The 23,219-nt window shown below is 31.2% G+C and overlaps 3 long non-coding RNA genes and 1 pseudogene across 3 annotated transcripts; all 4 read right to left on the bottom strand.

The window, feature by feature from the left end:
* Positions 1–379: 379 nt before the first annotated feature.
* LOC146945623 (uncharacterized) lies at positions 380–2,499 on the bottom strand. Its single transcript, XR_015028190.1, has 2 exons — positions 2,248–2,499; positions 380–654 (listed from the first exon to the last, which is right to left on the bottom strand). It is a non-coding gene; the product is annotated as an uncharacterized LOC146945623 (long non-coding RNA).
* A 2,694-nt stretch (positions 2,500–5,193) lies between these two features.
* LOC146945624 (uncharacterized) lies at positions 5,194–5,958 on the bottom strand (annotated as a pseudogene).
* A 6,605-nt stretch (positions 5,959–12,563) lies between these two features.
* Positions 12,564–14,444, bottom strand: LOC146945625 (uncharacterized). The gene is made up of 2 exons (XR_015028191.1): positions 14,212–14,444; positions 12,564–12,825 (listed from the first exon to the last, which is right to left on the bottom strand). It is a non-coding gene; the product is annotated as an uncharacterized LOC146945625 (long non-coding RNA).
* Positions 14,445–19,323: 4,879 nt separating this feature from the next.
* LOC146945626 (uncharacterized) lies at positions 19,324–20,706 on the bottom strand. Its single transcript, XR_015028192.1, has 2 exons — positions 20,362–20,706; positions 19,324–19,616 (listed from the first exon to the last, which is right to left on the bottom strand). It is a non-coding gene; the product is annotated as an uncharacterized LOC146945626 (long non-coding RNA).
* Positions 20,707–23,219: the final 2,513 nt, after the last annotated feature.

Here is a 23,219-nt window from a genome sequence, read left to right on the forward strand (position 1 = left end):
GATTTTCTTAAATTCTTCACACATAACAATAAATTGTTGAACAACTAAATGACAAATCAAAATATTTATTTGAAATTACATGTTTAAAACATCGGGATGTTACACATACCAACTGAGCTAAACTCACAAGGACATCTTGTGTTATGGATTGAAACATTATTTGATGTCATAGAATTTGGTAAAAATATAATAATATATAGTACTTATAGCGTCTAAACTATAAATTTAGTGAATATTAGCTGATTATTTTTCTGTTCGAATCTTCTACCTGATTATTTTTGCTCCATTGAACTAGTTTTACATGAGCCAATTTTTTTCACTAACACCATTTCTCAATAAATTAGAAAATGGTGCTGAAACTGTTTTAGGACTTAGAAAGTGGACTGAATGATTTCTCAAATTTTATAGAATGAATTGATATTGCATATTGGAATACACACTTTTATTAATACACCGAGTCCTATTTATACACCCATAACAGTTGCAACAAACTGGTAACAGAAAACAAACCCTTATTAACAAACTAACTAACTAACATGTTGGGTTAATATATATCACAATACAACAATTACAAACAAATGGTGAATCTTTAACAAACAAGACTCTGGTGTTGTAAATTTTCTTCCCATGTCAAATTTCCACAAGCAAAAGATCCTGCAATTATTTTGAAATGATCAATGTCTTGATGCAAAATATAAAGGGGTAGTATGATGAAATAATAAGACACTAAATTAGTTGAGAATTTTTAAATCATTATTCGTTGAGAATTCTAACAGATAGAGAGAATTACACGTATGATTCGTTGTGATTTGTCAAATTGTAACTTTTTACACTAACGTTCAATACAAATTAATTAATTTTATCTTCTCGGCTTGTAATTTTATTTAAAATCGAAATAATTGTGTTTTCCAAACAAATGAAAGGTAGAATCTTCTCGGCTTGTAATTTTATTTAAAATCGAAATAATTGTGTTTTCCAAACAAATGAAAGGTAGAATTATAAAAACTTTTACACTAACGTTCAATACAAATTAATTAATTTTATCTTCTCGGCTTGTAATTTTATTTAAAATCGAAATAATTGTGTTTTCCAAACAAATGAAAGGTAGAATCTTCTCGGCTTGTAATTTTATTTAAAATCGAAATAATTGTGTTTTCCAAACAATAATTGTGTTTTCCAAACAAATGAAAGGTAGAATTATATATAACAAGTTATAAGTTCTAACAACTAAGGTTTTTATTTTTTTTGTGCACAACTTATACTTATAGTGACATGACTGAAATCTGTAACATCCCAGACTGCTTTTAGGATTGCTGACTAACCCCACAAACCAACACGAGTCTTTGTCTTTTCAGCGTGTTTTGTCCTCACTCGCACGCTTACCGGGAAGTTTCCCGGTAGGTCACCCATCCTAGTACTACTCCAAGCCAAGCACGCTTAACTGTGGAGTTCTTATGGAATGGGCTACCGAAAAGAAGATGCATCTTGTTGATATGGGTAGTACCTAACAATTTTTATAAGCTTTCCTTCAACCATGTAGTCCCATACCTACACGGCCTCCGGATCCCTCTCATTCCGATGTGATTCGGTTCCTCCTATTATCCTGGGGTCATCCTTACGGATAGTGCCCGTTCCAACTGGCGGGAACCTTTCGTATCCAACTGGCGGGATATCGAAAGCCACGATGTGGGTGTTACAAAATCTCACATAAGACAACCGTAAAATGGTCATTAGTGCACTTTTATAAATACTAATTATCCCTTCTCCAATTATATTTTTTTTAAACTTCGTAAGATTTTATTGCTAACTGTTTTAATATTAATTGTTATCTTCCAAAGCTGCAATATACCTAATCATTTTAAATTGATTTAAAACTTGATTTCTTAATTTACATGATTTTAAGTTGATTCAAAAACAAACTTTTTAAGGGCAAATTTACGGTAGTTAATTTGTTAGAAGAAATGAGATTTGTTAGTAGCTCATGAATCGCAACTTCTTTGGGGACTCACTTCAAAAACATTATAATCTGGTGATTTTGAAGTTCAAACTTTAAAAAATATTTAAAACATTAAAAATGTATGTCCATTCAATAGCGCACAAGTGATATATATTAAGACTTGATTTATTGATCCAATGGTAAAAAAAATATAGATACATGGTGCATGACAATTTTACGTATAGTCACAATGCCCCTAAGACATATATAATGCGAGAGAAAAATCAAATACAATCGTAGTGTTTTGTTACCTGTTGGCCATATCACTTAGTGTTGCTATTATAAGACAGTTTGGCATTTTGATCACTGAAGGGTTTTTTCATAGTAGTCTTTGCCACAGGAGGAGGAGGCTTTTCCGAATAGCCTAAAGTTTTTGTTTGTTCTGAGGCTGGATTTTTGTTATTTGCAGGAGGTTTTTTAGAATTGGTATTTCCAGGAGGGTTTCCTGAATAGCCCTTCCCCATATCATTATTTTTAATTGGACTCATTTTTGTATGGTAATACAAATATTATTCATGAATGAAGGTATTATTTATACACTTTGTGATGGTGGCCATGGCTGCATTATACAAGCAATGCACCATGTAATTCAATGTAAATTTAAGCATTTTAGAGACAACACGAAACTGAGTGTAATGGAGATTTGAATGTCATGAGCTGAGTCAAAATGATTTAAAATAGTGCTAAATTGCACTGTTACTCTTAATTCTTCTTCGTTTCAATTTGGAAGGAAAGATCATAATAAAAAACAGTAAATTTTACAACTGTTTCAGATGATATTTCAACTTTGTCCTTTGAAAGTTATATTAGTCAAAATTTTATCACAAACACCTATTGGATAAATTGCATTCTTAACCTTCATTTGATCTCCCAAGTTCGTAAGAATATATTTTTTTTGGAAATACCAGGGAAACTATACGGTGTTTCAATGGTGTTTACCGATTAAAAGTTTGCCCACTTTGAAATGTTCATATTTTAGACAGTAAAAAAAAAAAGGAGGAAATGATTGGAAACAAATAGCCAATTTCGATACAGTATCCATGGATTTTCACTCTTTTATTATTGCGGAATCTGAGTTTTTTTAAGGGAAAAATAATTTATTAATAGAGAAATTAAATAGCAACAAGAATCATATAATTGAGAAATTAAGAAGGTGCAAGACTTTAAGGATTTGTTTGTGGGTCAGGTTAGGATATAGACCGATAAGATAAAGACTTGTAGGATTTTGTGAGTCAAAATGATTTAAATAAATGTTAAATACACTGCTTCCCTTCATTTTTTTTTTTTTGACAAACTGTTTCTCTTCAATTGACCGTATTTAGTTTACTACCAAGTTTACAGTGCAATTGTTTTTGCAAATACCTAGGAAATTGTTAGCTTTGTTCATAAGGAATTTCTCTGCTTGATATTTATTTTTGTTTATTGATTATTTAGCCATTTTGAAAAGATCAAATATTAGACAATAAAAAAGGAGTTGCAAATATTTCCATTTTAAGTAAATACTTGTCAAAAAAGTAGATATTTTTTTTTAAAAAAAAAAAGAATTATTTTGAAGCTCTTTTGTGATTTTATTTTAGATTCTCATTATTTATTTTAAATTGTAAGGAACAGATTAATTGAAAAACATTTAAAGTAATTAATTTTGTTAAACTCTGTAATATAAATGTCTGCTTTGGATAGTAATTTTAAATCCACAACTTACCCTTATCATTTATAGTAAAATCCTCTATTAAGGATCCATCTTCAACTATTTTGGATAGTAATTCCTTCCATTTCTTAGAAGTCGGTCTTTCAACTATGCATGAGCTTGTTGATACGCAAGAGCCACATCCACTTGCTTAATTTTTTTTTTTTTTAAGAATTGTAATTAACAAAGTATTTTCAAAGACGAATTCGGAATTTGGTTAAAAATTTCAAAGTTTATGAATAAAAACATATATGCAATTTTCAAATGGTTGACCGTTTCTGCTCTTCATTTCTGAAGTCAATGTATAGGGAAATTTAACATTATGTAATTCTCAAGGATCAATTGAAACAGAAATTTTGCAGAAATTCACCATGGCTTTGATCCAGCACACATATATGAAAACTATTGAAATTGTAAGCCACCTGAAGTTTACAAAGGTAAAGGCCTGAGTCTGTTTGAATTGGTTTATTTGAGTTTATCTATTACATAAATTTGAGTCTGGATATCTAATACCCGTTCGTGTATTAGCTATTTCTGATTTTTGGGATTGGTTTCAGATTGTGATATGGCTGGTTCTTTGATTTTGTATATGTGGTCTTTGTTTACTTGTTTCTCCTCTGCATTTTACTTTTCAGTAGTCCATGTTTAAGGTTTGCTTTGGATGTTGACTTGGTAGTAAAAATATTGAACAACAAATAAGTAAGATGACTTATATACCTAACGTATTATGGTTGTCGATGGGGATATGATATTCAAATCAATGTCATTTAGCTGGTCGAAGTCCGCTATGACGATTCCCGGCCCTCACCCAACTCATCCATTCCATTGGTTCATTCTAATTTCTTGTTGATGTTTGTGCCATGGTTGGTTGAGATCAATCTTGTGTTTTGTGCTTTGAATTGAAACATTATTTTTATTTGACAAGTTTGCAATTTATGCACCCCCTTATTTCATATGAAAATATACACTTATAGCGTATGTTTGGATTTGTTTGAAAACATGAAACTGTAACACCGTGTCCAAGTGTCTTTGCATGTGATGTGAGTAAGAATCTTTTACCCAAAATTTCTTTTCTTCATTGAACTTGAGGTATTATGGCTATGAATTATCTTACAAACATATATGATTCGTATGCAGTATAGTAAAAGTCTGAAAAGGGCAACAATTCCAGTATAGGAAAATATAATGAAGAATGCCACGAGGATGGCCTTGTTATTGCAACCATCAAACTTTAAATGAACCATTTTAAATTTAGACAACATTGCTCTTGCATCTCAGATTGTATCATGGAACAATATATAGGTTGAGAAGGTAAAAGCTAAAAGTATATACTTACCAAGTAAATAGACTAAACCACCTTTATAAGGCAGAGCAAGTAAATAAAAACACAATTCCATAACGTTATCTAACATCAACAACTTCTAGAAAAAAACCAAATAACATAATACAACTTTAACTTGACAAAAAACAATGATTCCATATATATTACAATAAGAGTGCTTCTATTTGTTACAAAGGATTTCTACAAGAGAAGAATGCATAAAAAAAAAAAAAAGGATACTTCACCAATCATATATATTCTGACCGACCATACCATATGATTCTTGTGTTTATTATCAAACATCTCTTGTAACAGTAAACATTTTCCTTACAATAATAATCCACCTCTTCTCTATTACATAAATCATATTTCAACGAGGCTTAGATAGAGTCCTCCAATAGTAGGTTGAGTAAATGACATCTGAAAACAAGGAAATCTGCAAACTTAAGTAGAAAAGTATTGGGAGGAAGGAAAGAATTGAAATGCAACTAGGAACCCACGCCGAACCATGGTAGTATAATATGAAGAAGGAACTACTAAATGCTACCATCATGCTTGTTATGGAGATGAATAATGTGCTCAATCCAAATATTAGCTTTAAAGGCAGTGATTTATAGAAGTCATACTCTCCATAACGCGAGACAAGAATAGACAAGAAAATCAATAATGTTGTCGCAGATGAGATGAATGCAAGTGCATCTGATATTGTAAACACCAAAAATGATGGTTTCTTCAAGTAGTTTGGTTTTCCCGTATCATCGGTACCGCCTGGTATAGTAGTTGCAGCAGCGAAAACACCGGTAGCAATGACAGTAGAAATTAGCATACAAGACTCTGCGGTTTTTTTCATCCACAACTCTGCATTTTCCATTAGTTGTTGATGCTCATTTGAGAAGACTTCTTGTGCAGTAAAGCCTTTAGAGTTTCTCAACTTTATTTGTGCCGGCAACATTATCTCCTTTACTTTCTATCATATGAAAATGTTTAAATATGTTAAGTAAAATATAGATATATAAAATGAATTACTGTTTAATTTTAATTATTTTTAGGGGAATTAGTGTTTTATTTATAGACTATTACTTTTTCCATCCTAAGCAATCAGGTTTTCCATCCTATCCGTTTCTCATGTGCCCTATTTTTTTTATCTTCCAAAATAGATTCATAGTCATTTTCATTGACATAATTATGAATCACAAAAACATAAAATAAATGTAAGTATACAAAAAAAATTAAAGATACAAAGAGGATTCTTGTTAGTGATTTAATGAAGTTAATTAGAAGAATTCTTGATTTTATGATTATATTGATGTTATGATGCTTAGTGTTGTTAAGGTGCTTAAACATTATGTTAGCTATGAAGAAGTAAATTATGATGATTAATGACGTACCAAGAGGATTAACAAGACGAGGGAGAACACAACTAAATAAAATAATGTAGCAAAGAGGGAGGTGTATAATAGAAGGAAATAATTGAGTGTGGGGAAGGAGAAGTAAAAACAATAATAAGTAGAATAGAAAGAATAAAAGTAAGAGGCTAGCCCAAGTATAAAAAGAGAATTAACATTCAGAGTTGTCACTTTTGCTGAAACATAGAAACAAGAGAGGGGAGAAGAAGGGGAGAAAACCCTAATTCAAGAGAAGAGAGCCAAAAGACCGAGACTTCGGAGATTCGAGGTAAGGGGGAGATTCCTTTCAATAGCGCACAAGTGAAATAACTCTTGTATCTTGAACAAATAAGTTTCTACTATTTGATCGACGAATCCCACCATTAAATCAAATGATATATATTAAGACATGATTTATTGATCAAATAGTAAAAAAAAAAAAAAACACAGATAAATGGTGCATGACAACTTTACGTATAGTCACAATGCCCTAAAACATACATTATGCGAGAGAAAAATCAAATACAATCGTAGTGTTTTGTTACCTGTTGGCCATATCACTTAGTGTTGCTATTATAAGACAGTTTGGCATTTTGATCACTGAACGGTTTTTTCAAAGTGGTTTTTGCCACAGGAGGAGGAGGCTTTTCCGAATAGCCCAAAGTTTTTGTTTGTTCTGAGGCTGGATTTTTCTTATTTGCACGAGGTTTTTTAGAATTCGTATTTCCAGGAGGGTTTCCTGAATACCCCTTCCCCATATCATTATTCTTAATTGGACTCATTTTTGTATGGTAATACAAATATTATTCATGAATGAAGGTATTATTTATACACTTTGTGGTGGTGGCTGCATTATACAAGTAATGTACCATGTAATTCATGGTAAATTTAAACATTTTAGAGACAACACGAAACTGATTGTAATGGAGTTTTGAATGTCATGAGCTGCGTCAAAATGATTTAAAATAGTGCTAAATTGCAGTGTTGCCCTTATTATTCTTCGTTTAAATTGGGAAGGAAAAAAAAATCATTGTAAAAAACAGTAACACTAACGAGCATTTTACAACTGTTTCAGATGATATTTAAACTTTGTCCTTTGCAGTTATATTAGTCAAACTTTTATCGCAAACACGTATTGGATAAATTGCATTCTCACCCTTCATTTGATCTTCCATGTTCGTAATAATATTTGTTTTTTTTTTTTGCAACTACTTGGGAAATTATCTGGTTTGTTCATAAGGATTTCTCTCTTTAATTTGTTTTAATGGTGTTTATCGATTAGAAGTTTTCCTACTTTGAAATGTTCAGATGTTAGACAATAAAAAAAAAAGGAAAAGATTGGAGAGATTGTGTATGCAAATGTAAGAAAAAAGAATGGAAACAAATAGCCAATTTCGATACAGTATCCTTGGAATTTCACTCTTTTATTATTGAGAAATCTGAGTTTTTTTTTAAGGGTATTGAGAAATATTAGTGATTAGTCTTTTATGGAAAAAATAGTTTAGTAATAGAGAAATCATATCATTGAGAAATTAAGAAGGTGCAAGGCTATAAGGATTTGGTTGTTGGTCAGGTTAGGATAAAGACCGATATTTTGTTTTTTTAAACCGCAAAATTTATTAATAATCAAGTCTCTGCAGAATACGAACAGGGACCGATAATACAGACCAATAACCAACGAGCACCATATATAGGTGGAACACCCAAAAGAGAACGCATACACCCTTGATATCAAACCACCAATAAAAATAGCACCCAACCGAGGGCTACCACCAAAATCCAATACAAAAACTCAACCACCAAATCTAAGTCAACACCAAAATCAAAGTTAAACCTCCACTTAACAACATAACACAAATGTGAGCCAAATCCTCAACCTTCATCGCGAATGACCACCAAAACAAGTCCCAAACACCTAACTACTGCTAGTCGCACGAAAACCCCTAAAAAACCACCAAATCGAACAAAACCCTCTAACAACACCCCACATTCTCTTCTACAACTGAGCCCAAATCAACACCCGTAAATCTCCTATTCCAACACTGATTCGACTTCCGCCACCAATTGACTCCGGTCCGCCATAGAATACACCAAACACAAGTCCAAAAACTTGAGTCTAGAAACTGCTTCCGATCTTGAAGCAAAAGTGATCGGCCCACCAGACTGCACAAACAAATCGCTAAAGCACCCCTCAACTCCTAGCAGATAAAGACCAATATGATAAAGACTTGAAGGATTTTGTGGGTCAAAATTATTTAAATCAATGTTAAATTACACTGCTACCCTTCATTTTTTTTTTTTGACAAACTGCTTCCCCTCATTTGATCGTATTTAGTTTATACTTATAGTGCAATTGTTTTTGCAAATACTTAGGAAATTGTTAGCTTTGTTCATAAGGAATTTCTCTGCTTGATATTTATTTTTGTTTATTGATTAGTTAGCCATTTTGAAAAGATCAAATATTAGACAATCAAAATGGAGTTGCAAATATTTCAATTTTAAGTTGATATTTAAAAAAAAAAAAGAATTATACTTAAAGCTCTTTTGAGATTTTATTTTAGATTCTCATTATTTTTTTAAAATAACTCTTAAGCTGTGCAACATTGCACATGTTAGAAAAACTTTTTTTTTAAAATTGCAACAAACAGATTAATTGAAAAACACTTGAAAGTAATTAATTTAGTTGAACTCTGTAATCAAAATGTCTGTTTTGGATAGTAATTTTAAATCCACAACTTACCCTTATAATTTTTGGTAAAATCCTCAATTAAGGATCCATCTTCAACTATTTTGGATAGTAATTCCTTCCATTAAGAAGTCGGTCTTTCAACTATGCATGAGCTTTTTGATACGCAAGAGCCACATCCACTTGCTTATTTTTTTTTTTTTTTTAAGAATTGTAATTAACAAAGTATTTTCAAAGACGAATTCGAAATTTGGTTAAAAATTTCAAAGTTTATGAATAAAAACATATATGCAATTTTCAAATGGTTGACCGTTTCTGCTATTCATTTCTGAAGCCAATGTACAGGGAAATTTAACATTACCTAATTCTCAAGGATCAATTGAAACATAAATTTTGCAGAAATTCACCATGGCTTTGATCCAGCACACATATGAAAACTATTGAAATTGTAAGCCACCTGAAGTTTACAAAGGTAAAGGCCTGAGTTTTGAATCGGTTTATTTGAGTTTATCTATTACATAAATTTGAGTCTGGATATCTAATACCCGTGTGTGTATTAGCTATTCCCAAGGAACAGAGAATGAATTTTCTGGGTATTTGCCAGAAAAAAATGTACACACCGAAATTATAGTTATAGGACAGGATATATGATCAAACGAAGGTTTCACACTAAATTAAATCATATAGACTCAGCTCACGGTCTCAGCTACACTTTGTTTCTTGTGGTTTAAGAAATATATATCATATACACGTGGTTTAAATTTATCATCAATTACTTGGTATATTTCCTTGTAAACTCTGTTATGAAAAAACAAGTTATTTTTTTTTAAGGATAATATAAGATGTTATGATAATCCTTCATTTTTTTCCATCTTATTTTAAATTTACTAAAAAAAATTATCTTATTATTTTATAAATGTATCAAACGAGAAGAAGATTTCTTTAAATTTGTTCATTATCTTCTGTTTTTGTTATTTTTTGATAATAAATATTAATGATAAAGACTTCAAAGTTATTAGTGCTATGTTTCCATCCTCTCAGCAGAACAACAACTTGGATCCAAAATTAAGGATTAAAGAAGAAATACCACATTCTGCCGCCAACGTCACAGAGACAACTTTCACAGATTTTCTTGTTAGTTAGTTAATCCATAATAGTGAATAAAATGTTAGTTACAAAGCTGTTAAGCTTTAGTTAGTTGGTTAAGTATAGTTACTTGATAACGACTAGAAACTATATAGGATTTCTTGTCATCCTTGAGAGTCATTGTAGAGGAGAAGTAGTTTGTATAGTTGCAATTTAATCAAGAATTCAAAAGAGACGTCAAGAAATCACAATATCAAATCATTTGATGAAGAAATTGCCAAGTTCAGCCATTGTTAAGATCACTTCGTCGGCAAATCGACCCCACATGATGAAGAAAACAACAGAATCAGCCTCGTCGAGGTTCGCGTCGCGATATATCTTCCGGTGTCACGGGCCGACTTTCCCTAAATTTATTGGAAACGCACGCCTATGTAAGGTTGGCCCTTAGATTAGTGAAAAGACACCTTTTGACGAGCAAAAAACGATGAAAGTGCGATCTAGGGGATCTCGGAGAGATTCAGAGCACCTCTGGAGCAGTGAATCATCACCGGTGATTATTTTTTTATGTTTGTTAATTCATATAGTTTAATATGTGTTTAGACATCATGCGTAGCTACACCTCTCTATGTTAGGTCATGAAACAGGAGCTTCATGTAATTGTTGGATTCATGTAACTTCAAATAATGTTGTTTGTTACACGCTAACTTCTAACATAAAGAATGATTATGAATACGTTTATGTTATGTTATGTTATGTTATGAGACTAGAACAAGCTTATACAATAGAGCAAGTTATGAAAATGTACTGTTGGCGATCTTAGTACCTCCCCGATCGTCCAGTTCAGGATCATGTCATGAATGGTTTATGGTTAGGTATTGATGCGTTTGTCGTATCTTGACGTAGCGGTCTTAGGTTCCCTTGACCGCCATGACATGTAGAGTATAAGACAAGACTTATAGCTTTTGATGCGAAGAACCTTATGACGGATCTAGTATGCACAACCATCTAGTTAAGCATGCTCCACACACGTATAATCAACCGTTAGGTTGTATTGTAGACACGTGGTGACCCTAGGTTTCCACCGAGGTTACCTATAGCCTAGGATTAGGTGGAACTCACTGAGACATTATGTCTCATCCCAATCCTTATTTGTTTCAGATCAGTAGGTTGGTTAGCAGGATGTAGCAAGCTTGTGGCCGAATGGATATTCAGTGAGGACTCATTCGTACCCGCTGTAGGATGTTTATGGATTCAAGGATGTATTTCTATGATTTTGGATAGATAGCATTGTTTAAATAAAAGTACGAATGTGATTTGTTGTATATATATTATTCATTCGAAGGCTTGTGTTGTAAATTTTAATGTATCCAGTACTATAGATAATGCACATGCTAAACTTTCTAGATACGCTTAGTGTGGGCGTTATATACACATTGTAGTCATCATAGTTTGCAGTCACATAAACAATTTAGGTAACAAATCTGACATGACCTAGTCGTTTTCTCTCTTTCTTGTAAGGAAGAAAATCAATCACTTTGCCACGTACAAAACCCCTCAATTAATTAAACTCATCTTAATCATCAATACAATAGTTTAATTTAAATAACATAATCTCTACGGATACAAACTTTATAACAAAATGAAAGGTCTAACAAACTTTTATACATCTCTTCGTTGAGGAGACCAAAGTCAATTTACAATGTTGATATTAACTAGTCAGAACACTTCATCTGAGTTTTCGAACCCAAAATTTAGTAATTGTCTTTGAGTTCTACGTGGTGTTTATCACTTTCCCGACTAAAAAATTAATATTTTATCTCTTTCTATTTTTTATTATATAGTCCTCAACTTTACTCTAAATATCAAAGGGTCTATTTAACTCCTTTTTTTTTATTTTTTGGAAGAATTGCTAATATGACCTAGCTATTTCATTTCAGAAGCTAGCGTGTAAGAAAATACTTTCAAAGAAAGAATAGGGAATTGGGTTAACAATTTCGAAGTTATTTTATGAATTTGCATTAACTGGTGACATATTTTTACCATATCGCCACCGTGGTCGGATAAAAGCGTGTAGGAACTGCCGATTTTATTTTAAAATTCATGTTATATTTTAAGAAGAACATATATGCAAAATATAATATACTAGCCAAATTGCAAGGAAATTTGAGATTTCGTAATGTCCACGGATCATCTGAAGAAATATTTCATAAATAATTTAATAAAGAGTTAAATAAATTTGTGCTTCCTATAAATATTTAACTATTTCTAAAAAATTTCAACAAGTTTTGGTCTCCATATATTTTTGTATTGTTTTAAGTTGGCACTCACTTGCATAAATAAAAAAAAAGAGATGATTAGAGAATGCAACTGTTTTAGGACTTAGAAAATGGACCAAATTATGATTTCTTAAATTTTATATAATGAATTGATATTGGAATACACACTTTTATTAATACTCCGAGTCCTATTTATACACCCATAACAGTTGTAACAAACTGGTAACAGAAAACTAACTCTTATTAACAAACAAACAAACTAACTAACATGCTGAGTTAATTAATATCACAATACAACAATTACAAACAAACTGTAAATCTTTAACAAACAATAGAATCTGGTCCTGCTGTAAATTTTCTTCCCATGTCAAATATCCACAAGCAAATCCTGCAATTATTTTGAAATGATGAATGTCCTGATGCAAAATATAAGGGCTTAATAATGAAATAATAAGACTCTCCTTAAATTAATTGAGAATTATTAAATAAAATTTCAGACTAAAATAAATTATGAATGAAAACATCGTATATAGGATGGGGTGCATTTTGCCCCACAATTTTTTGTTTTGTTTTGTTATTCTTTTTTATTAATAATATACAGAGGTGCATTTGATACACGTTGTTTTGTGGTGTCAGCATAGCTGAGATTTTAAGACATCGTATTATGGTGATTTGGGGTGCCGACATAACTCGGATGTCAACCGTCAAAATTATTGTGTGTCTCAATCATCGTTTATGAAAAGAAATTATGATGTATTATGTAATGGGACCTTTTTCCCAAACTTGACCTAAGGCTCATGAAATGTTACGAATCGGGCTGGATTGAGTCGTTGAACTTGTAAAAAAATGTATAGTTGAGTGTCTTTGAATTTTTATTAGGTTACTCAATTAAAAAAAAAAAAGATTATAACTTGGTGGGTGAACATATAATTCCTTTTTGTTTAAAGCAAACAAATTTAGGCCGTTTGTTTTTTTATGCATCGTCCATACCAACTGATCTAAACTCACGAGGACTTTAGGCAGTTTGTTTAAAATAATTAAAGAAAATAAATAGTTTTGATCTTTTAATTATATTGTGTATGTTTTTTTTTTCCCTTAACCATGTTCGAAAATTATTTTATCCTAAAAACCGATTTGATTATCCTTTGAAGAAAACTGTTTTTAATAAAAAAAATGGAGAAATACCTCCTGAGAAGACTTTGTATTACATCTAGCCACCTATTCTAAGTTAGTGGTTTGGCTTGAAGATATATGTTAAAGACTTAAATCAAATGATATATGTTAAGACTTAATTTATTGATCTAAATGGTTGTCAAAATTGGGATTTTGCTTCATGTCGAAAGAGAAGAGCAAAATCGACAATCGTAAAATCGCAACTAAAATCAAAGGATTTTACTCAACTAGTTTTGTAGAATCGATATAAGAAAATGTAAAATCGCAATCAAAATCGATGAATTTTACCAACAAAAAAAAATATACTAAATATATGTTATAAATGGTATATAGTCATAAATGACTTAGTTTATAAGAATCGTAAAATCGCAATCAAAATCGATGAATTTCGTCTATTTTGGGATTCTACTATGGATTTGAGTCGTTGAAGATGAAGAAAGTAACAAAATCCTATTTTAAGATTTAAGTCGGATTTTGACAATAATTAAAAAAAAAACACATCATGGTGCATGACTATTTTAATTACATATAGTCACAATGCCCTAAAACATATATTATGGGAGGGTAAAATCAAATACGTACAGTCATAGTGTTTTGTTACCTGTTGGCCATATCACTTAGTGTTGCCATTATAAGACAGTTTGGCATTTTGATCACTTAAGGGCTTTTTCGAAGCAGTCTTCTTTGCCACAGGAGGAGGCGGCTTTTCCGAATGGCTTATACCTTTCATCTGTTCTGAGACTGGATTTCTCTTATTTGCAGGTTTTTGAGAATTTTTATTTGCAGGAGGGTTTACTGAATAGCCCTTCCCCATATCATTATTTTTAATTGGACTCATTTTTGTATGGTAATACAAATATTATTCATGGAGGTACTATTTATACACTTTGTGGTGGTGGCTGCATTATACAAGCAATGCACCATGTAATTCATGGTAAATTTAAACATTTTAGAGACAACACGAAACTGAGTGTAATGGAGTTTTGAATGTCATGAGCTAAGTCAAAATGATTTAAAATAGTGCTAAATTGCACTGTTACCCTTATTCTTCTTCTTTTAAATTGGGAAAATCATTATAAAAAACAGTAACACTAATGAACATTTTACAACCGTTTCAGATGATATTTAAACTTGTCCTTTGAAGTTATATTCGTCAAGTTTTTTTTTTTTTTTTGTCAAGTAGCCTAATGGTTTAAGCTTACACATTTTAAATGTAGAGAAGTGGAGTGTCTAGGGTTCGAACCCCAGCTCATGCATATAATATGCAATATCTCTGCCAACTGAGTTAAGCTTACGAGGATAAACTGCATTCTTTACCTTTCATTTGATTTCCCAAGTTAGTAATAGTATTTTTTTTTTTCTTTGCAAATACTTGGGAAATTATCTGGTTTGTTCATAAAAATTCCTCTCTTTGTTTTAATGGTGTTTATCGATTACAAATTTGCCCACTTTGAAATGTTCATATGTTAGACTATAGAAACAAAAGGAAAATATTGGAGAGATGTTGTATGCAACTGTATGAAAAGAGAATGGAAACAAATAGCCAATTTCGACACAGTATCTATGGATTTTCACTCTTTTATTATTGAGAAATCTGAGTTTCTTTTTAAGGGTATTGAGAAATTAAGGGAAAAATAATTTGATAATAGACAAATTGCGACAAGAAATTAAGAAGGTGCAAGACTTTAAGGATTTGTGTGTGGGTCAGGTTAGGATAAAGACCGATATGATATGATAAAGACTTGAAGGATTTTGTGAGTCAAAATGATTTAAATCATTGTTAAATAATATCATATTTAGTTTATTACTACCAAGTTTGAAGTGCAATTGTTTTTGCAAATAATTAGGAAATTGTTAGCTTTCTTTTTTAAGAAGGAAATTGGTAGCTTTGTTCATAAGGAATTTCTCTGCTTGATATTTATTTTTCTTTATTGTTTAGTTTGAAAAGATCAAATATTCGATAGATAATAATAAAGGAGTTGCTAAAATTTCAATTTCAAGTATTTTTTTTTTTTCCAAATACCTTTTTGATCTTTTAAGTTTCACAAAAATATTGGGTTAGTGTTATAAGTTTTTTAAGTTTCAAATAAGTCTTTTAAGTTGTTAACTTTTTTTTTTGTCAAGTTTAAGTTGTTAACTTAATGTACCTATTTGAAGTCTTTTAAGTTTTTAATTTTCAAATAGATCCTAAAGGGTAACAATGTATTAAATTAACAGATTAAAGAACCTATTGAAACTTAAAAAATTTAAAAGATTAATTCAGTAATTTTATCAAACTTAAAGGACCAAAATATATATAGATTTGGCCTTTTTTTTTAAAAAGAAATATATATATATATATATATATATATATATATATATATTTTTGACAAGAAATATATATATATATATATATATATATATACACACACACACACACACACACACATACACACACACACAATGCTACAACACACCCACCAATTTTTGTGAAGGTGTGTTTTAGCATTGAACACCTTATTTGTTTGGACAAAACTCTCCAACTTTTCTTTATTAAAACAAGTCAAGCTGAAGGGCAAATATGTAAAACACAAATTATAATTAATATTTTTTTATTCTAGCTCTTCTTCCCATATAGTCACACCTCACTGGCTCACTCTCCCTCTTTCAGTTATATCCCTCCAACTCCTCAACGCCGTACCACCATGCCATCACCACTATTTGAATCCTCCATCGCTAGAATCCTTCAACTTAGTCCTTCATCAACCGCCGTCAAAATTGAAATTTGCGATTTGTTTTGTTTCAATTCGATGACAACTGTTCCTTATGTTCTATATCCAAAGCATAACCACCACTCTTCGGCGTCCAATTACAATATCCTTTGGTGGTGTTTTGTTTGTACCTATAATTATGATATTAATTTGGTTTTGAATTGTTCAATATTGTTATATTGTTTCTTATGTTTGGGGTTTGTTCCATATAAACAAAAAAAGTAGCTTGTTTAAAGGGAAGTGTTTAACGTAAGCACAAATACAATCGAAATTGAAGAAGAGAACTTGGTGTTAATTAGAAAAATGGAAATACATTGCCAAAGGGTATGGGTTAGAAACCCCAATTTTTCTCTCCCAGTACTGCATAATGTCTTTGATTGGGGAGGAAATATTTTTTTGTTCTTACGAGAAGGGAAAGAAGGGCTGAAATAAAAAAAATATTAAGTATAAATTGTGTTTTACATATTTGCCCTTTAGTTTGACTTGTTTTAATAAAGGAAAGTTTGAGTGTTTTGTCCAAACAAAGAAGGTGTTCAATGCTAAAACACACCTTCACAAAAATTGGTGGGTGTGTTGTAGCATTGCCTATATATATATATATATATATATATATATATATATATATATATATATATATATATATATTTGAAGCTCTTTTGAGATTTTATTTTAGATTCTCATTATTTTTTAAAATTGCAACGAACAGATTAATTGAAAGACACTTAAGGCTTTTTGTTTGCGAGTTTGGAGGGGAGGGGAAGGGAAGACTTCTAGGGGTGGAAAATATGACGAAAAATGGAGAAATCTTTCAAAAAAATTAAAAGAGTAGGTTTTTAGATAATGATAAATTAATGCATATGATTACTATATTCTTAATTTTAAAAATAATATAACAACATAGATTAAATTTGAAGAATTCATGTAAACCCTCCAAAAACCCCCCAAAACCCTCCTCCAATACAATTTTTTAGTTCCCCCAAATGAGGAGGGTTTAGTATTATGAAGAAAAGTTAACCCCCCAAAACCCTCCCCTCCCAATTTCCTCTATTTTATCCATTTGCTCATTCCTTTTTTCCCAAGTCTTCCCCTCCCTTCCCCTCCAAACTCGCAAACAAAGCCTAAAAGTAATTCATTTTGTTAAAATCTGTAATATAAAGGTCTGTCTGTTTTGGATAGTAATTTTAAATCTACACAAAAACACACGAAACATGGTGTAGTGAAGTTATTCATTATCCTTTTTTTTTTTTTTTTTTTTAAGTTATCTATTATCCCGTGTTTCCCTTCTTATCAATACACAAAAATTGAAAGAATGCAATGAAATTCCTAATGAACAGAGAATGAATTTTCATGGTATTTGCGAGAAAAAATGTACACACCGAAATTTTCTGGATAGGATATATGAATATGTGATCAAACGAAGGTTTCACACTAAATTAAATCATTTAGACTCGGTCTCAACTACACTCTGTTTCACACTAAATTAAACCTCTCTAGATTTGGTCAAGTTTCATGTAATTACTTGAATCATGTAACTTTAAATTATTTTGTGAATTTAGTTGCTTGTTTTTATCGTTTTATTCAATTATACTCGTCTTCTTCTGTTTAAAACACAATTCATAAATTGATTCTCGCTCAAGGATTACTAACCCTAGCCTTGATACACCGGCCAGTTAATACTTAGGATAGACATATTCTAAGGATCAATAACTCTACACTTATTTCGACATACTTAAACCTTCAACGGATGTGACTCACCTAGGAAATTAGGGAGCGAAACTGTTGAAGAGGGTTAGAGATCAAGAAATTGACCTATCAATTTTATATCTAGTATTGTAAAATCGAGCAACCAGTTACACATTGTAGTCATCATAGTTTGCAGCCACATAAACAATTTAGGTAGCAAATTTGACATGACCAAGTTACTTTTCTCTCTTTCTTGTAAGGAAGAAAATCAATCACTTTGCCACTACAAAACCCCTCAATTAATTAAACTCATCTTAATCACCAATACAGTAGTTTAGTTTAAATAACATAATCTCTACGGATACAAACTTTATAACCAAATGAAAGGTCTAACAAAATATTATACATCTCTTCGTTCAAGAGACCAAACTCAATTTACAATATTGATATTAACAGGTCAGAACACTTCATCTGAGTTTTCGAACCCAAAATTTAGTAATTGTGTTTGAGTTCTACGCGGTGTTTATCACTTTACCGACTAAAAAATTAATATTACATTTCTTTTTATTTTTTATTATATAGTCCACAACATTACCGTAAATATCAAAGGGTCTATTTAACTTTTTTTTTTTTTTTTGTTGGAAGAATTGCTAATATGACCTAGCTATTTCATTTCAGAAGCTAGCCTGTAAGAAAATACTTTCAAAGAAAGAATAGGGAATTGGTTTAACAATTTCGAAGTTATTTTATGAATTTGCATTAACCGGTGATATATTTTTACCATATCGCCACCGTGGTCTATAAAAGCGTGTAGGAACTGCCGATTTTATTTTAAAATTCATGTTATATTTTTAGAAGAAGAACATATATGCAAAATATAATATACTAGCCAAATTGCAAGGAAATTTGAGATTTCGTAATGTCCAAGGATCATCTGAAGAAATATTTCATAAATTAATAAAGAGTTAAATAAATTTGTGCTTCCTATAAATATTTAACTATTTCTAAAAAATTTCAACAAGTTTTGGTCTCCATGTATTTTTGTATTGTTTTAAGTTGCCAATTTTTTTCACTAACACCATTTCTCATTAAATTAGAGATGTTATATTAGCTACTACACTCAGTGTATTATGGCTATGAATTATCTAACAAACAGAAGAATCATTTCTGCAGTATAGTAAAAGTCAGAATTTTGCTCACGGATACCAATTTGTTGGAAGATGCACTCACTTGCATAAATAAAAAAAAAAAAAAAAAAAAAGATGATTAGAGAATGAAACTGTTTTAGGACTTAGAAAATGGACCAAACGATTTCTCAAATTTCATAGAATGAATTGATATTGGGAATACACACTTTTATTAATACACCGAGTTCTATTTATACATCCATAACAGTTGCAACAAACTGGTAACAGAAAACTAACTCTTATTAACAAACAAACTAAACAAACATGCTGAATTAATATCACAATACAACAATTATTACAAACAAACGGTGAATCCTTAACAAACAATAGAATCTGGTGCTGCTCTAAATTTTCTTCCCATGTCAAATTTCCACAAGTAAAAGATCCTGCAATTATTTTGAAATGATGAATGTCCTGATGGAAAATATAAAGGCTTAATAATGAAATAATAAGACGCTCCTTAAATTAATTGAGAATTCTTAAATAAATTTTCAAACTAAAATACATTATGCTTGAAAACATCGTATATAGGATGGGGTGCATTTACCCCCTCAAATTTGTTTTGTTTTGTTTTGTTATTCTTTTTTATTAATAATATATAGGATGAAGTGCATTTGATACATGATGTTTTGTCGTGTCAGCATAGCTAAGATTTTAAGACATCGTGTACTATTGTGACTTGGGATGCCGGCATAGCTCGGATGTCAACCGTAAAAAAATATTGTGTCTCAATCATCATTTATGAAAAAAATGATGATGTATTATGTAATGGGGAATTTTTCTCAAACTTGGATTTGAACCTTCATGCCCTTAAATTTCAAAATTTAAGGTACTGTCACCCTTGTAATATGAGCGAATTTTGGTTTACCATTGCCATATCATCGATTTTGTACGGTCAAAATTCAGGAAGGTCCAAAATCAAAAAATCTTCAAATTACAAGGTTTAAATCTTAAAAAAAAAATAAAAAATCACAGGGGTTAACATATATGAATCCTTTTCTTAATATCTTATATAATTTGAAGTTTATTCAAAATTAATTTTTAGACGCAAATTTACGGTAGTTAATTTGTGTGGAAGGAATAACATTCCTTCGTAGCACACAAAACGAAACTTAGACGTCTTTGATATACCTGCATGTTGGCCATATCAAGTGTTGTAACCAATATTCATTTGGTTAGCCAAAGGATTCTGATTTGCAGGAAGATTTCCAGTATTTGCCACAGGAAGAGGACCATTGTTGTAGGCCAGACCACTCACCTGCTTTGCCACAGGATTTATATTTGTAGGAGGATTTCCCACTGGAGGAGAAGAACCATTGTTGTAGGCCATACCATTCTGGTTTGAGATTGGACTTTCCTTAGTAGGATCTCTCGAATCCTTCTTATCTGAAGGTTTTTTCGAATATCCCAAATTATTCTGATTAGTTATTGGACTCATTTTGGTATGTAAATATTAGGTTGAAACAATGTGCTAGATAATAGTATATTTTTCGAATGCCTTTCTTTGAAGACAAATATGATTATATATATTAAGCTAGTGATGCATGCATGGTGAATTTTACAAGTAATTTACCATGTAATTGATGGTAAGTTTAAGCACATGCATTTGATAATTTCACGAAACATAGTGTAGACGTTGAGGTTTGAATGCCCTAAGTCTAATTGATTTAAATTAGTGTGAAACTTCACTGTCTTCCTTCATTTTGATCATATATATTTACTACCATGTTCGTAGTGAAGTTATTCATTATCCTGTATTTCCCTTCTTATCAATATACACAAAATTGAACGAATGCAATGAAATTCCTAAGGAACACCGAAATATTCAAAGAATGTTTCTGGGTATTTGCGAGAAAAAATGTACACACCGAAATTTTCTGGACAGGATATATGAATATGTGATCAAACGAAGGTTTCACACTAAATTAAAACATTTAGACTTGGTCTCAGCTACACTCTGTTTCTTGTGGTTTAAGAAATATATATTATATACACGTGGTATAAACTTACCATCAATTACGTGATATATTTCCTTGTAAACTCTTCTTCTTTTATGATAACCCTTCTTCTTTGTTCCCATCTTATTTTAAATTTACGAAAAAAATCATCTTAGATTACGCTGAGTTTTTTCAAAAATAAATTATTCAAGCACAAAGACGCACTTAGCTCGATTTCCTCGTATCGACAAAATTAATAAACAAGGTTATAGTAAAGCGTTTTGTTGGCGTGATCAAAAGTAAACGAGTCAAAATAGAGAAAGTTGTGCTGGGATGAAATTTCAATAGTTATTCGTCGTATTTTTTTTCTCTTAATCGATCGTATACTTTTTATGCTTCAATTGTAACTCGACCTATCCAGGGTTGTATCTGAGGTAGAGCGAGCATTGTAACCGTCCTAGGTCCCAAAAAATAAGTACGAAATTTGGGGCCCAAGAAAAAATTAGGGGTTCATTAGGCGCTAAAAAAATTACATAAATTCTAATTGGAGGTCTGGTTGTTAGTAATTAATGGCTTAGTTCTTTGTTGACCTATTTATAATTTATTGTGATGTTAAAAAGGTAGTTCAAATCTCTAGCATTCTACCATCCCGAACCCTTCCGCCAAAATCAAAAGAAGTTTTTTGAAGTTAAAATTATTGAAAATCTACTTGAGATCGTTGATGCCACAAAAAAGGTTTTGAATGATCTAGCATTGAGAAAGATATGATATAACATATTGATGTTGACACAATTTTTAGTGACTTTGCATCTAAAAATACTTGTAGAAAATATGTTTTTTATGAGCAATTGAATATTAAATAAAAAACCTAATTTTTTTTGTATGAATTTTGAATTTTTGTTAGATAATTTCTTAACGTAGTAAAAACTATACTCTTCAAGCAAATTATTTTCATACTTTGGAAAAAAAAATTCTTTTGTATACTCATTATTTAGGACCCAGATCGTAGGTTTGCCCAGGCCACCAAATTCTCAGAAACAGCTCTGCATCCCTCGACTTACTTCTTAATATCTGGTTAACGATGCAAGATCCATTTAACCAATTGACTTCCAGTGCATCGTTTCCAAAATAGTCGGTTGTTTTAATGGCATACTCACGGATAATTATACATGAGCATAGACATATCCTCTATCTCTAACGCGATAGCACCTATACATAATTTATAATTATACATGAGCATAGACATATCCTCTATCTCTAACGCGATAGCACCTATACATAAATTAAACCATGTCCCTTAGATAGTAATGCCGACTGAGGCTCAAACTAAATCAAAAGATCATTGTGGAACAACACATCATCAACAAAGCATTAAGAACGGAATTAAACTAAAGATTATATTGAATGCATAAATCATATACAACCACCCATATTAAGAGCACTACATAGTATCTTAAATCTAATCTCAACACAAGAGAGTTTAGATACCCATGGAATGTATAACTAACAAAAGAAGGTTGATAGATGTTGGATAAGCATCAACAAGTGGGAATCCAAGCTTCCTAGCCCTCCAATAGTGTCTTACGCCTTATAAAATATGTTATCTCTCTAATTGTCCCAGTTTACACTGACTAGGTTTGGCAAAAATAAACTACATCTCTATTTATAGATGTTTTGTAATTTTAAGATCACTAGGTGAAGCAAGGCTTGCATTGGGAATCGAGCTTTCTTCCTTGGATGAATAAGCCAGTTGTCTTTACATATTTCTTGAAACCATCTTAGTTCGCTTTGCGGACCAATCCTACATAGCGAACATAATGGGAACATTGTGTGATTCTATTATCACTTTATAGCATTTAGGTCATACAACCTATATGCTCTTCTATTTAAAACATGCAAAACGAATACACATTCATAGACTTTACTACCGCGCTTAACTCTCTCGATGTCCGGAATATGAAAACATATGCCACACGTCCCCAAGTTCGGATATAAAACAATTTGTGTAGTATTTTCTTCAAAATTTCACAAGGAGAATTTTTTTCTTATACT

This window comes from Medicago sativa, chromosome 2 (assembly GCF_051527215.1).
Source record: "Medicago sativa cultivar Bolivia chromosome 2, Bolivia_mono, whole genome shotgun sequence".
Taxonomy (NCBI): Eukaryota; Viridiplantae; Streptophyta; class Magnoliopsida; order Fabales; family Fabaceae; genus Medicago; species Medicago sativa.